Genomic DNA, 16,305 nt, shown 5'->3' with positions numbered 1-16,305 from the left:
AGCACACAGCTGGGAGTGATCACCTGCATTTCATAAAAACTTTAATAATTTACGCAGACAGCATCAGATAGACACATGCGAAAGCACATACTTCAGCTACAGAAATGACTGCAGACATCACCAAAGCAAAGCTGGTACCTTCACTTTCATGTACAAGAAGTAGCCAGGGTGACTAACATCTCCCAGGCACTGCACAGTGATGGCTTTCTTGTTTTCTTTTTTTTTACCTTTTTCTTTTTCTCTTAGTCAGAATACTTGGAAGTGCACCCCTGAACCCTGGTGTATGTAGTCCTTGCTTGATGTTATAGAAAGGCTTTCTGAAATCACCTCTATTTTTTTCTCTTGGAGCTGCAGTTGTCATCCATCAGGGCCCAAATTTGCTTTCAATCCTATCACACTATAGCTAGGAAAAACAGCAAAAAAATTCATAGGTTTCCAGTGTCTTGTTGGAGTGACAAGAACCTTTAATGTTCATTCCACCCTTAACCCTGGGCCTCACTGCATCATGGTTCCTTTTAAAGGAGGTGATGAAAAGAAAAGTATAGAAATTGCCTTTAGATCAAAAAATAACCTGAGAATCTTTATTTCTTTTCTGGGAAATCCCTTATTTTCAAGACAGGCTCATCTGTCAAAATAAACTATGGTGACATTTAAATACTCTTCCTTAGTAATTATGTTTCGCTTTGCAGTTTTGTAATTAGTTGTTATTTCTAATACACAGTGGCTGCAAAACTCCACAGGCTCATAACTCACTCCTCACTTCTTGAAACAAGACATTTCTTCATGTGGAGGGGAATCAGAAGTGCTTCTGTCTTTCTAAATCACAGATTTGGTGAGGGGAAAACCAGCAGTTTGTCAGTAACTGGAATAGTACAGCCTGAAGGCAAGTTGCAGAAAAGTTGATCTGGAAAATACAATTTACTTTAGTGTTCAAAAGAGACCCCTCACAATTTTTTAACAGACACTCCAAATATTCACAGTGCAAATGGCTGTAGTATAAGTAACCTTAGGGCAAGAAACCCTTGGCAAATGGTTAACCTTGGAAATGGTTAAACAGTGGAAGCCTGTTCCTTGGCTTAGAAAAGAAGTGAATCATGGTATAAAGCCAGGTATTGTTTCTGGGACTGGGGGTATCTCAGGCATAGATGACCTGCAGGAGGAGGCAGGCAGCCAGCTAATTAAAGTCTGCAGATGACTAAGTTGTTTTCAGTAATAAAAACTATGGGGGTTTGTGAGATGCTAAATAATTTGTACACATTGGAAATTTCCCACATGATTAACTTGTGTAAATACATTGCTGTCAATGTACTTCAAACAGAAAAACCTTCTTCTGTATATGTAGGACCCAGAAAATGCCAAAAAATTTATGGAAAAGCTCAAGGACAGGGTGACATTAACCTTGTCTTTACAGCTGCCGATCAAAAACTGGGACAAGTGCCTGAAAGATCAGGATCACACCTGGGTCTCTTGCACAAGAGTACATTCCCAGCCACAGAGCTGGAAGGAAATGCCTGGTGTGGCAGAGGGATACCCTGTGCTGCTGTCATGCACGATGCCACCCAGGCTTGCCCACGGCATCCCCACAGTGGTACCAGAAGTGTAAACGTTGTGGCAAACAGAGAAACCCAGAGAGCCACAGTGCTTGATTGCAGCTCCACTGCGCAAGTTGTGACACCACAGAAAGGTCAAGCACACTGGGTGTCCATTTGGCTGTCTGCCTGCTCACTCAGGTAGAGACCCCTCAGCCTCAGACTTCAATGCCACATTTAGCTGGTCAACAGGAAACAGCCTGTGATGGTGAGGTGTCATTGCAGAAGGAGGCTATATATAGGTGAATACTCAGAAATGGTGTGTACTTTCAGAGGACGAGTTCAAGGAACCAGGATAAAAGTTTCCACCAAGCTAGGAGGAAATGGGGAAACCTTCAGACTACTCTGAGTCAGGTCTTCAGGGAAACCTCGGGGAGGCAGCCTGTCTGGATGCTCACCTCACTTTCCTCACTCCTTTGATGTTGTCAGAAGAAGGTTTTTCTCTACAAGGGGTGGCCTCGGAGCAGACAGCTCTGCCCTAGCTCTGGCAGGGCTGCTGGGGCAGGAAGGCCCAGGGCAGCCACAAGCTCTGCTGTCCATGGCATCCTGCAGCTCATCCTTCTCCCTGTGCCCCTCCTTTACCCACAGCCTTTTGACTGCCAACACTTTTGGTATGACCACCCATCTCCTTTTCACCACTTGGTGATCTGTTTCACAGGAGTTTCCATTTCACAGATTCCCAGTTTGTATTGTGTCACTCATCTCTGGAGTTTCACTCAACTGGCAGTGCTGGACACTTATTAAAAAATCTTTGCTAAATCCTTCCCTGCCATTCACATGAAAAAAAGCAGAAGGTGAAATATAAACCTCTGTTTAGGCTTCATAAGTATAATGTTTAAGCAGCAATAAAACATTGAGAACATCTGAAATCACTGAAGAAGTTACACAAAACAGACAGGACTTGCTTTCCTTCTTTGGTACCAATGCATTTTCATTTACTTCTTTCTATTAACTGGGTTTCCTTGACTGTGTCTACAGCCATCTCAATTGTAATTATGTAGCAGTTAACCTGTTCCTCATGCCTAACACAACCCATAATTAGTTGTCTTGTGTCCACAGTTTATGACTCAACTCAATGTGGTTTTTCTATATCAAAGGCTTGGTTACCAGATTTTTTTTTCCCTACCACAGTACTTGTGCCTGCAGTGGAGGAGGGCAGCAAAACCTGAGCACATCTGTTTTGTTTGAGGACAAAACCACCAGAAAATAGACAGTTTTAAGAAGATCTTACTTGGGTGCTTTCCAAATAGTACACAGTCTTGTAGGAGAAACTGTTTTCTTGAGGACTGACCCTTATATTTATATAGTCAAGTCGTCACTTGGACATAGATGCAAAACCTTCTCAAAACAAATACTATCTTTGTCCCTTATCTGGGGACAGAGGGAGAAATAAACATCCTAGGATGGAGATGAGCCATTCTTCACTTACAGGCAAGAATTTTATATCATGAATTCATCAACCTCTACATTAATTTTGTTTCATTATCTCTTAGAGCTTCTCATGTGGACAGATAAGATCATTTCACATGAGAAAACAGACTAATTTGATAAATAGATAGCTTTGCTGAATGAGAATGAACATTTTAATAAATGTTTATGCAAGTTTTCCATTTGATTAATTTTTCAGTGACACATGGCGAGAAGAAATGTACAAAAAATAAACAGGTCCTTTAGACTGATGTAAGAAAACAGCCAACCACTCTTGGAGAATGTTTAGATGCGAACAATTAAAGGAACTGACCTAAATGTCATCTCCATGGCCTGTTTGAGAAGGCAAGCCTGACCACCCTGCATGCTGCACGCTCAGCTCAGCTGCTGCGTCACACAAGTGGCTGCAGCAGAGGAGCAGTGTCATAGGCACTGAGTTATGTCCTCTCCATCAGACTGGAACAGAGACTGCTGGGAAAGCTTCACTTTGATTATCTTTGCAGGAGGGATGTATTTGCCCTCCTTAAATCACAGCTGGAGACTTTATCTCAAAGCTGTGATGCAGCCATTGCTGAGTAGTCCTCATTAATGAGGCTTGTGGTTAAAGGAGCCTGTTAAAAAGTTCCAATATCAGATAAGAAAGAAAAATGCCCTGGGAAGGACTTGGTTTTTTCCCAAATGAATTGGCAGTTTTTATGAGCTTTGTTTGTTGAAGCCTCCCATTTGACCATCAAGGCTGTGTATTTTTGTTAAAGGACACGATAAGCAAAGTCTGATGTATGCCTTCAATGCTCTTACAGAACGGGCAGTCTGTCTCTCCCTGATTTTCTGTTTTTTCATAAAGTTCTACTGGCAACAGAGCAATGAATACAAAGTCTCTTGTATAATTTTCCTGGCAGCAAGGAATAAATGATGTACTAATGCTTTGGCTCTTGAAGGATTATTAATTAATATGTATGAATAACTGAATTGTAGTTCAGTAGAAGGGGAAAATACCATGGCAGATGATTCAGTTAATATGGTCCAAATTATCTCGCCCCAAAATATTTACAAAAAGTTGAACCTTAATGAATTTTGTGTGTGTTTAACCAGATCAGAGCCATGATCAGAGAGATCTAGGACTTCCAATTTCTAGTAGGACCCACTCACAGCAGTGGTCCAGACAGGAAGAGTTGTTAAAGTGCAGAATCTACTGCACATTTCAGATTCCTGTGCAGTGAGGGAGGGAGTGAGATAGCAAGCAATCTTGTGTTAGTGTTTATAGTAACCAGGACAGGCCCTTCGAGTTGCACTTGTGGCCAGGTTCTGACAGAAGCCTAGAGGGGAACAGCTGAGAGCTGCATTTAGCAGAAGGAGCAGCAGTAAAATCAGCCATGATGCTCATTTCCCTTGAGGAAGCTACTGCTATCTTTTCAGTTGGCTTTAATATATTTTTTAATAATACCACACAGTTGCTTTTATATTTAAAACCTGAAGTGAAGGATTGATGCTCCCTTCTCAGCAGAAAGAGATGTTTACTGTCATACTCTCTGGATAGCAATGCAAGGCATCCATGTATGCATAAAAGCCAGAGTACCTTTTCACAGCTAAAAATAGGAAGAAAGGGAACTTAATGCAGAAATTTAACAACCATGGCATTTAAAAAAGTCTGTAGTGCTGCCTGCTTCCTGGTTAGCAAAACCTAAAGTAAGACTTTCCATAAAGTAACAGGAATTCAAGTGTCATTGTCATATGGTTTTAGATCAGCCTCTAATATCTGCTGTATTGATTCCTATTAGCTAAAAGAAATGTTATTTATATCAAGGAGAAAACCTATGGCAATTACATGACTTTTAGAATTTCTTTCCAAGGAACATTTTCTTAAGCTTTTCTATTTGTTAGATCAGCAGATATTTTACAAACAAAACAAAACCAAACAAAAACCAGGACCCATAATGTTTCAATTGGAAAAGGCTAAAAAGTCAAACCTGCCAAGAAATGGTAAGAAAACATTTCAGACCTAAGGGCAACCAGATGGCCTAAATTACTGGTAGTTCATGGATTTTTACTTAAAATAGAGGAACATGAACAGGACTAATAAGCTACAAATTAAAAAGACACATTAACATGAGAGATTGTGGGTTCTAGAATTTAGACTTTGGGAGGTATTTTCTCAGTAAATTTTCTGTGAGCTTGGGAGATTATTTGTTCCATTTTAAGTCTTTTTCAGACAGCATTTGACTACAGGTTTGGACTTTATTCCTTTTCAGTCCTGAAAATTAAAGGACAAGATTATACTTGAGTTTGTAAGTATGCATTGCATATCTAACCTAAGTAATTTTGTCCCTTTTCTTGGGGTCAATTTTCTTGTGGGGAAATAGAAATACTTGCTTTCTTCATAGTAATGTGGTGCATCTTTATGTATAGAAATGCCTTTAGGTCTCCATACGGGAGGCACCCCAGAATAAAAGTGTACATGAAAAACATTCATAAGTTGAATCCAGGTCACCTAACTTAGGCAACTAACTAGTAGCTAAACTTTGGAATCTAATACATATTAGGGAACAACATTCCCTGTATAATAAATGGAGAAAGGCAAGTTATTGAAGACTCTTTGTATGGAGGTTTCCTTGCACATCTGCATTAGAAGGAAGAATATTGTTCTGAAAGTCTTCTGAGGCATTTCCTTTACTTCATGGACAACTTCAGCATGTAAGAATTACTTTTTATGTTGTAAAGTTATAACACAATTTCCAGGGCCCCTTCTTGTGCAGGATGGTTCCTACCTAGTGTTTTCACACTAATATAGAGAACTGCTAAGTTTTTGAATGTTTGTCCATGAGTTGGGTTAAACACAGCAGTGAAACGACAAGAACAACTACCTGGGGTATTTTTTTTTTTAAACATTGAAGTGAAAACTTCTTATTTGAATATTCAAAGAGAAGCTTGAAAAATAGAGCAGGCGGTTTTATTTGATCATTGAACTCTTCATTTCATAGATGGCTGCTGCAATAAGCAATCTCTCCCTGTAATTGTGGTAGTGCACAGTCGCTGCTGTCTCAAGTTGGTTGGCTCATTTAAGATGGGAGTCTAAGTATGCTGCCTGTTTTAGCATTTAATCCCAACAGTTTAGAACAACCACAGTTTTATAAGCATATAATTCATCTCAGTTTCCTATGAAAGTTTTAAAGGTTTTCATGGTCATCCCAGTTTTCAAAGATTAACTTTACAGGTCACCAGAAGCTTATATGAACATCCCTTTGTACATTTCCTCTCCATATTTTCCACCTCCCAGATTAGATACTTTCTGCTGTGTTGCCTGTTGTACAGGTCAATACCATCCAAGTTCTCACTTAGCCCTCTGTTTAGAGGTCAATGTTGGCTTCTGGCTTTCAGCAGTGACGCAGCTTTATTATAATAATAATGCATTTTAATTTATGGGCATCCACGCCTGAAGCATCTTAACAAAAACAACTAAAATCTAAATGGCAATAAACAAAGGCAAAAGAGAACTTGGAAGCCAAGACCTTAAAATCCCTGCAAAACAAAACAGGAAAGGAAATGAGAAAGTCAGAAGCCTTGCCTAAAAAAGTGTTCTGGCATAAGCAAGAGACAGTGTGTTCCTGAGGCGAGGGAGGAGACCATCTCTTTTGACCTTCTAACAGAAAATTATCAACAACATCAGCTTGAATTACTGAGAAAGGGCACAGAGTTACAGGAGGTGGGTTTCTCTTACCTCAGAACAGGGAACTTCACTGGAAAAGACACAATAATCTTGAAGTTATGTTGTCCAACCAAATTATGTTGCTTCCCTGAAAATATTCACTGCAAATATGTCTTTCCTTCTAGGTTTGATTTCGTTTGTTTGAAGATATAGCAACAGATCTCTCAAAAGGCTGTGATGGTCCTGCAGCATTTGAGCTTAAATTAGCTAATTTTGAGAATACTAAGATTACTAGAATACTAGAATTAGCTAATTTTGAGCTGTTCTATGTATGCACACATATATAACTATAATACACATACATAGCTAACTAGACTGTATATGCACTAGCTACCTCAGAACCCAAAGGATTAGTAGGTTTAAGAAAAACACAGAAGGTGTGTTAGGGTAGCTTTTTTTTTTTTTTTTTTCTCTTCAGCAGCATTTTTTAAATCAATCTTATTATTTCTGTGCCTCAAGTGTCTGATCTGTGAACTGAGAATACTTATCTGGTATGATGGAAAATACCATCAACATGGCAAATCTCCTCTTCTGCACTTTATTCTTTCTGTAGCAAATCCTAGCCTTCGCTTGGAGCTCTGCCTTGTGGCACACTAAGCTCCTCTGATCTGCCAGGGTCCCCTCCAGCACCTTTCCTAAGTCAATTCAAATTTTAACAATGCCCTTGACTGGAGTTTTTGTCCCTGCTTTGGAGGAGCTAATGCCAATTTAAAAAAAATTCACTGAAACAACTTTAAAAAATGAGGCTTTTGGGTTTTCAACCTGTAATTACAGCATCAGTTCCCTTTTATGTTTCTAAATTACAGAGAAGCAAACTGCCCTGTGATCTGATGTTTTATTTTTTTAAAATTACTCAGTGGCTTTGTGGGGAAAGAGTAACTGAATATTTTTGGTGGTGTTATATAGGCGACGCCTTCTCCATTAGCTCTTAGGAAGTGATTATTCCTCACTCCCTAAGGCTCACTTCAGGAGGAATGGAAATTAATCCACTTAAAGAGAAATGGTAATAAAGAATGTCCCCTTTTCATGGTTTAGCCAGCTTGAAACAAACTCTTAAAAATGTGCACATCATTTTTAACAGAGGCTTTGCGTTAACAAGGATTAAGCAGGCTCTGTTCTTGCTTCAAAACATAATTTTCTGGGTAGCCTTGCAGCATGGTTGGCATGGGCCGTGGTGCAAAGAATGAAATGGCGCCTTCATGCCAGACAGCCAGAAATGTCACCCCACCTTCCCCTACTGGTTCATCCCAGCTTGGCACCCATGTGGCCCTGCACATGGCCTTGCTCCAGCTGCATCACTCATGCAGATGCTGAGAGCTTTGCTCAATCCAGCTGTAGCCTGAAGAAACACGTTGAGATGTTTTTAGAGGTTATAGTGACTATTGATCCATCTTCAACAATGGGCAGCTATATTTCAACTTTCCATTGAGGTGTCTTCCCTTTTGCTGTTATTTTTCCCCTGTCTGTCTTTCAGGTTTTCCCCTTTACACCAAGCACTTGGCTTTCAGCTGATTGCCATGACAGCCTGTCTCACAGTTTACACCAGGGGCCGTCCCCCAACGTCATTGTATGATAACCGGAGGGCTGGGTGGCAGAAGCTGGATTGGCAAGGAGAGAGGGAAAATATTTGCAGCACCTTCATGTTTAATATTTAATCACTGTATCCAGATAATGTCCAAGCTGAGGAGTTGCACACTGCTGGTAGAGCACACAGCAGGTTCATCCATCCCACCAGTTCACCAGACTCTGTAGAATAGAATGGAATAGAAAAGAGTGAATAGAATAGAATAGAATAGAATAGAATAGAATAGATTTCAATACTGTAGCACAGTTGGAAGGGAATAGTTTAGTCCAACTGCCTGAAGAATTCAGCACTGACCAAGTTAAAGCCTATTATTGAGGACATTGTCAAAATGCTTCTTAAACACTCAGAGGCTTGGGACATTGACCATCTCTCAAGGAAGCCTATTTCAGTGCTTAAACACCTCTCACTAAAGAAGTATTTTCTAATGTCCAGTCTAAATATCCCCTGCAGCTTTGAACTATTTCCACATGTTCTATCAATGGATACTAGGGAGAAAAAATTATCACTTCCCTCTTCACTTCCTTTCCTGAGGAAGGCACTCCTCTCCCAATTTATTCTTGTGCTTGGCATTACTTCATCCTAAGTGCGGAGTCCAATACTTAAATTTTATCCCATTAACCATAGCTCAAAGCTCCAATGTATCTATACCCTGCAAGGCATCTTGTCTCTGAAGTGACTCCATAACACCTCCCACTTTGCTATCATCAGCCAAATTTCTAATGGTGCCCACAGCTGAGCTGACAATGCATGGAGCTGGGCATTAAATCCACTCAAACATGCTTGTGCTGTCTGTCCATCTCATGGAACCATTGTTCTCTGCCATGCCTTTCCTAACTTTCAAAGCCAGTTTGTACAGGCCTTTGCAACCAGCAGGTCATGTATGACATTGCTGAAATGTAGTCATGGGCCCATAGCCATGAAATTGTGCCTATTCATGATTTTTTTTCCAGCATGGGAAATGAGCAGGATAGACTTGTCAATTAGTGAGTTGTCTCAATTTACTTCTTGGTTCAAAGAAAACATGAAGCATTTCAGAGATTTTAATTTCTAAAGCATTTCTCCAATAGCTCATGGATTTTTATTTATTTATGGATCAGTAACTGGTTTGATTCATTTCTGGTGTTTTTTGCCCAGGCTGTTCTGTTGTACCTGGACGATGATCCAGCCAGACCATTGACTTTAATAAAGTCTAGAATTGTCTTTGGATCCCAGACTTGCCAGATGGCAAAAAAATGAACACTTTCCACCACTTTCAGATTTTAATTTTCTTGGGCTAGGGCAGACATTTGAATATACAAAATTTACTAAATCTCTGATTTACAGTCAAGCCTCCTTATTATTTTAATATTATTTTTATTCTAAATTTACTTTTCTTTAGTTTATTGTACTCAGTTTACACATACTCTTAAGTCCAGCTTTCTCCCAGAATTAATTTAATATTGTTTTGTGTCAGCCTCATGGAGAGAAGGCTGGATGAAAAATAATCCAATGGCTGTTACACACAAGTTAGGAAAATCTCATAGGCTGCAAAATTTCATTTTTTTCTGGGATTATTAAAATTGTATTATAAATGATATTGCACTGTGGTGAATAATATATTATTTGTAATGTGCTTTTAATTGCTGTTATATGACTAGACATGTGGTTGGATTTCATGTATTTTGTCATTGCAGAGTGGGGCAATAAAATGAGAAAGAGGTAATCATACTCTATGGGATCTTTAACAAAATCTAATTTTCCTTTGAGAACCCCCAGGAAAAATCACTGTTCTCTGTCCATCTTGCTACAGAAAAAACAAGTCCACAACACCTTCAGGTTGTTATGGTCCATCATTGCAACACTGGGATTAAATTTTGACCCAGATAGCAATTGTTCAGTCCCTTGTAAAGCACAGGAAACAAGAGAGAGCTTTCACAACTGTGGATAGGGGCAACATTTGAATTTCAGCCTGCAAAATTGCAGAGGTGAACTTTTCACAAACTCCAGTGCTTCCATAGCCACTGCTCAGCAGAAAGGGATGATTTTGGCTGCCCAGGCCAAATGTCCATTCAGGCTGTGCCCGTGCTCACCCAGATCACATGTTCACACACGCAGTCACACCCCTGAGACGGCCCTGCTGGGACAGGGACTGCTGCACTGGGGCAGAGCTGACATGAGCAAGGCCAAGCAGCAGCCCTGGTCTGTGGCAGCCCCACCCAGCAGGCTGCTCACTGAGCACCTGGGGCTGTGGTGGATCAGTTGAGAAATGAATGCTGAAAAGGCTGTTTGCTTTGGTGGTGCTTGGACACTCATCCTCATGCTGGTTCCTGGAGAGTCTGCAGGGCTGAGCAGGGTCTGCAGTGGTGGTGCAGAGGGCATCCTTCTCTCTGGTGCAGGGAAAGAGACAGCAGGAGAGAGGAGGCAGCTGGGAGATAAATATCATGGAAAGATATAACTAGGGGGGAAACCTGTGTTAGTTCCCCTGATTCACCACTATTACCACAAACTCAGATTTGTTTATCCAGATTGTGGAGCCTAATGATTTGGTTATCAACTAATGTGTGAGGGAGAAGTGAAAGATGTGGGGGTGGTGAGATGTGGGGAGCTTGAGGACTGACACGACAGGGACATCCCTAGCCAGGGAGGAAGACACAGTGGTGTGTGAGTGGGAGAGGTGAATGGAGATGTGTAGGGGAAGGCACAAGGCCTTCTGTAATCTAGCCAAGGCACCAAAAATACAGAGCGCCCTCAGGCTGCTTGGGAAATCCACAGAGCTTGGACACCAGTAAATGGTTGTTCCCAGTGCTGGTTGTGTCCCCAGAATGGGGACAGTCAGGGCCAGTTGCCCAGCTGAGGTTGGGACATGGCTTAGAGGCCATCACTGCCAGAGACCATGTCTGTATGGGGCCAGGACATGCTCCAAACACCTTCCCAAGTGAGACAAGGGGGTTGTACTTCAGGACATACAATGAAAGAGGGCATTTAGCCATGATTGGGGGATGCAGTTTCGAGGAATACCATTCAGTCTTGCAAAATGATTCTTAGTAATAGGTGAGTTTGATGTGTCAGTAGGAAAACCAGTGTTAATCTCCATTATATTTCTGAAATACCGTTTAAATTGATCAAGTTTGAATTAGAGATTAATTGCTGATGGGAGCCACAGAGTGGGAGAAATTGTGGTCTGGTGCCAGAAACAACTCTTAATTCCAGTGTGATCCAAGTGTTCCCAGAGAGATGCACTTTCTGTATAATTTCAAAGATAAGATTTGGGCATTATATGAGATCAAGACATAAATATATTTTTTCTTCCTGGCAGAAAGGAGATTTGTTTTGCAGAATGGCCCAAACCATGACTTTGTCATCAGGCCTTCGTGCAAGAGTGACTGGCATAGTCTGTATATACTATGCTCACCATTTTTGACTATCAAGAGGACAAAGAAGTATGCTGATAGCTTGGTTTTTCCAGGTGCACAGGAGTCACAGAGCTGACAGCCTCTTGGAAAATGGTATTTTTGGTTTCCTTCTTGCTGTAGCAATTCTGTTGTTTCAAAGACCCAAAGTAGATGAGATAACCAGAAGTGGCAAAGGGAGAACAAGACAAATGAGTGAAAGCAAGAAATTGCAAAAGACTTCAAGCCATTTTTTTTAATCTTCTTGGAAAAGAAATTTTGATGCCTAGCTTCAGACTAATGATTGGCTGCAGGACCCACTTGCTTCTCCAAGCATTCAGGTGTAGATATTTTAATGAGATGATGGAATGGAAAACATGATGCAGTGAACATATTGTGTAACCCTTCATGTTAAAGGAAAAATTTATGATAATAAGTAGATGGATTATCATTTGCTTGTGAGGAAAATTTAATAGACTTCTGGTTTGCTATTGAAATAAATAGCTCTGCAACAAGTTTGGGTCTATTTGCAGACCTGTGGTGCTTTGACAACAGTAGCCAGTACCTCACTGGGAGCTGAGTCCAACAGTAAAAACATGAAAGACAGCATCATGGCCTCTAGATGGTTTAGTTGCTGGAAGAGCTGACTGGATTTTATCTTGGAAGGAGATGAGAAACATGCAGACACAAACAGCTCAGACTGAGATGGGCACAATAAATTAGGCCATGTTACATTTTTTGAGGGCATCTCAATAAAAGCAAAATGAACATCACTATTGCTTGGGAGCTATGCTTTTAAGTTCAATTAAGTTTAAGCCAGTTTTTAGTGAAAGAGTTTAAGGACTTCCTAAGTAAAAAGACGATGTTACTAACATCAAGGTTGACATAAAAGCTTTGTTATCACAAATGCATCTTTTGGGTCTCAGCATATGCTTTTTCTGAAGTCTTGCCTTCTTAGGCAGGAATAATTTCAACAGTAATCTGTTTTGTTCCTCATTTGGGTTCTGTTCTTGGATAAAAGATACAAGATCCCAAAGTGGTAGTGTATGGTGAGCACCATCAAGGAATGTTGGGGAAGGTTCAGCTACACAGAGACATGTTAATATCATTACATTGCATAGATGAGACGTTATTTTGCATGCTAGTTCATGGAGGTCAGTTAATCCAGAATTATAGGGCATATTGACTTTTTTTCAATGTTCTTTACTGAAATTGATTACCATAATTCAACACCTTGGAGCTTTAAGAAATACGCACAAATTGTGTCAGACTTGAGGGAGGTCTGTATTTTGTATTCAATTCATGGACTTGAAGATTGTTCTTTCCATTGTAAGTGCCTTCACACCACATTCTTTTCTTTCTTTAGTTAGCACTCTCTCAGTCTCTCCTATTTTGCTTTATACCAGCAGTGATATCTTTCTGGGAGCCAAAGAGTTGACTGCAGATCTCTCACACCCCAAGTGTATGTGCCTTTACAAACAGTTATGGAAACTGAGCCGCCTGTTTTCACTGGAAATTCTAGGGAGACACTGCAAAATTCTTCCCTAGAAATCTGGCATGCAAACACTCACTGAAATGGGTTGCTTTTGACAAATACACACTTTCTAACAAAATGGAAAATTCCATGATCATCCTGTACTTGCGGAGATGCTGATGTAAGTGCACTTTGCCTGAATGCAGTTGTGCCTAGCACCCCAAGAAAATGAGAAGAAAAAAACCCCAACCCAACCTCAAAAATCAAGAGAAAAGTTAAGTGTGAAGCCATCATTCATAACATGCCAACAGCATTGTGGTCAGCCAGAAAGACAAGGTGACAAGCCACACTTCTGCCTAAGCTTCATGCTCACTTCTGATGAACAAAACAACACACAGTGTTGGTCTGTTCCCACCTTTATTTGTCTGGAGTTCCTTTGCAACTGGTAATCAGATCCTTAGATCCCACTGCATCAGGCAGGCCAACAGATCTTCCTCACCTCTCTTTTTGTTTTCAAAATATTGAATTATCTCCAATTTTCTTTGTTCTTCTTATTTGTCCCACTCACCAAAGGCTATCTGCCACTCACATTGGGGAACATGCATACATTGACACCCAGAAAAAAATTTTATGTCAAAAGAACATACTGAGATAGAATTTCAGTGGTCATTCATAGATCTTCCTATACTCAGCTTCTCCATACTTGACTTTCCTATGTCCATTTTCCTCATCTCTTGCCTGACTCTGCTCTAATCTGGAAATTATCTTCATGGACTATGCAAAGCACTACACCAAAGAGCAAATAATCATAGGACTGTTTAAATTGGAAACGAATAAAAATGGACAATCAGGTAAAAGACACCTTATTGGCTTTCTTGCAAGAACAAGGAGATACTTAGTCATTTTTAAAGCACTACAGTGTAAATCTTACTAAAGGGAAATGATCTTATATTATGCAGAAGCACTAAAGCACAACCACAGGATTTAAGTAAAGCCAAGGTCAATAGGAATAATGAGGGGAATTCAACATTTGTATAAGACTGTAAAATTATGTCTGATGGGAATCTGTTGTTTTTTTTAAAGAAATGTTAAACCAGCATGTTTTTAAAAACCATCTGGGAGTGTTACTGAACACAGCTCATAAAGAGTGCTGATGAGAAATGGAGGACAGGCCAGCACACAGAGAGGAAGAGGAAAGTGATATAACTCTTCTAATATCTAAACCTGTAGACAGAATAGTAGAGAATTCCAGACTCCTGGTCTGCCTGTGCTGGGCAAAAAAATGGCACAAGCAGTGTGGATATTCTGCACTGTCTCACAGCCATTGTAGAGTACCTCAGTCCAGTCAAGGTCACACTTGCTACAGCTGGTTAAGTGGAACAAATCTCTACCACCAGACTGGAGAGCTTGAGATTCATGATCAGGCAAATGGATTTATCATATCTTACTAAATAGAAATTGTTGTAAAGTCCCAGCTCTCAGGCTGTCACAGCTCTCGGCTGTCCGGGGGATTCCATACCTTCTCTCTCTCTCTCTTTGGCTGCAGCGTTGTTCTTCCCTCTCTGCTGGGGCTCTTCTTCTATCTTCTCAGGGGCTCCTCCTGGGCTCTCGACCCACCCCTATTTATCTCAGTTACCCTCACGAGCCACAGCTGTTGCCCAACTAAGGACCCTGCAGCTGCAGCTCGTTTGGAGTAACTTAGACACACACTGATCTCACAATACAACATATATTCAGGCCCCCACATTTCCCCCTTTTCTTTTAACAATTATAATATACACACAGTCCCAGCTCTCAGGCTGTCCCTTCTATAGTCCCAGCTCTCTGGCTGCCATACACGTAAAGTCCCAGCTCTCAGGCTGATATTCCAAAGTCCCAGCTCTCAGGCTGTCACAGCTCTCGGCTGTCCGGGGGATTCCATACCTTCTCTCTCTCTCTCTTTGGCTGCAGCGTTGTTCTTCCCTCTCTGCTGGGGCTCTTCTTCTATCTTCTCAGGGGCTCCTCCTGGGCTCTCGACCCACCCCTATTTATCTCAGTTACCCTCACGAGCCACAGCTGTTGCCCAACTAAGGACCCTGCAGCTGCAGCTCGTTTGGAGTAACTTAGACACACACTGATCTCACAATACAACATATATTCAGGCCCCCACAAGAAATTGCAACAGAAGCTCTGCTGCATTGCTTTCTGTAGCATCTTGCAGAGCTGTTTCACTTGAATTCTGAAGCCATCTTAATTCTTGCATTTCATTTGTTATCCATGTAAACAGATTGGCAAGACTGAGCTGTCTAATGAGGTAGAATCCCTTCATCTTAAATCTCTGGAAGCTTCTACTGTCTGGAAAAAAGGGTTCTGTGAGAAATCATTTAATTCTTAATTAATTTTTATCACTACTTTATCTTAATCAGAAAAAGAAAACATGAAAGAAGTATAAAAGCATTTACTTAAGCTTGTTTTACATAAGTAAATGAGAGATTTTCTTGTAAATTGTGTTCACTAAAACTGAAAGTTTAATAGCAAAATAAAAATAAACAATAGTGCAATTCTGAATATACCTAGTGCCTATTTCTGAATGTTAAAGTGAGCATAATAGATTAGAATTAGAATTTCAGCATTTGAACTGAAGAATTAGGGACTGTAAAATTTAGCAGTCACTCCAACCAAGCTGAAATGTCACATTAGTAAAGAAATGAAAGGCCTAAAATAAAGCCAGGCTGTGTTTATCCGTCTGCTTGAAAGCAACCTTTGTGCATGTTTTAACAAAGTGGACAGTGCCTTTGGAATAACAATCCTTGTGAGTACTGGGTGTGTAACAGGAAGGATTTTTTTTCTTTTTAATGTTCAATGGAGAAAATAGAAAAATTTGTCCACCCTGATGCTAAAAATACAGAATAATTATCATCTGAGGCAGGTGCACTTCTGACCTAAGCATACATGCACACCATGTATTTTCAGGTCCTCTTTGTTAGAATAAATAGATGAATTTTTCCCCAAGTAGAGACTTTAAAAGCAGATACGAATGGCTTTCCTAAGGAGGGAAAACAGTCCCAGAGAGGCAGAGGAAAATGGAGCCTAGATGTGTTTGTCACCTTGTTGCACTGTTGCTTCCCCAGTGACTGTGAAGCGTGTGCCACAACCTCTCTGGAGATGGAGCCAGGTGA

The sequence above is a fragment of the Zonotrichia albicollis genome, chromosome 1, assembly GCF_047830755.1.
Source record: "Zonotrichia albicollis isolate bZonAlb1 chromosome 1, bZonAlb1.hap1, whole genome shotgun sequence".
In the NCBI taxonomy this organism is placed as follows: domain Eukaryota; kingdom Metazoa; phylum Chordata; class Aves; order Passeriformes; family Passerellidae; genus Zonotrichia; species Zonotrichia albicollis.
This window is presented reverse-complemented; position numbering follows the sequence as displayed.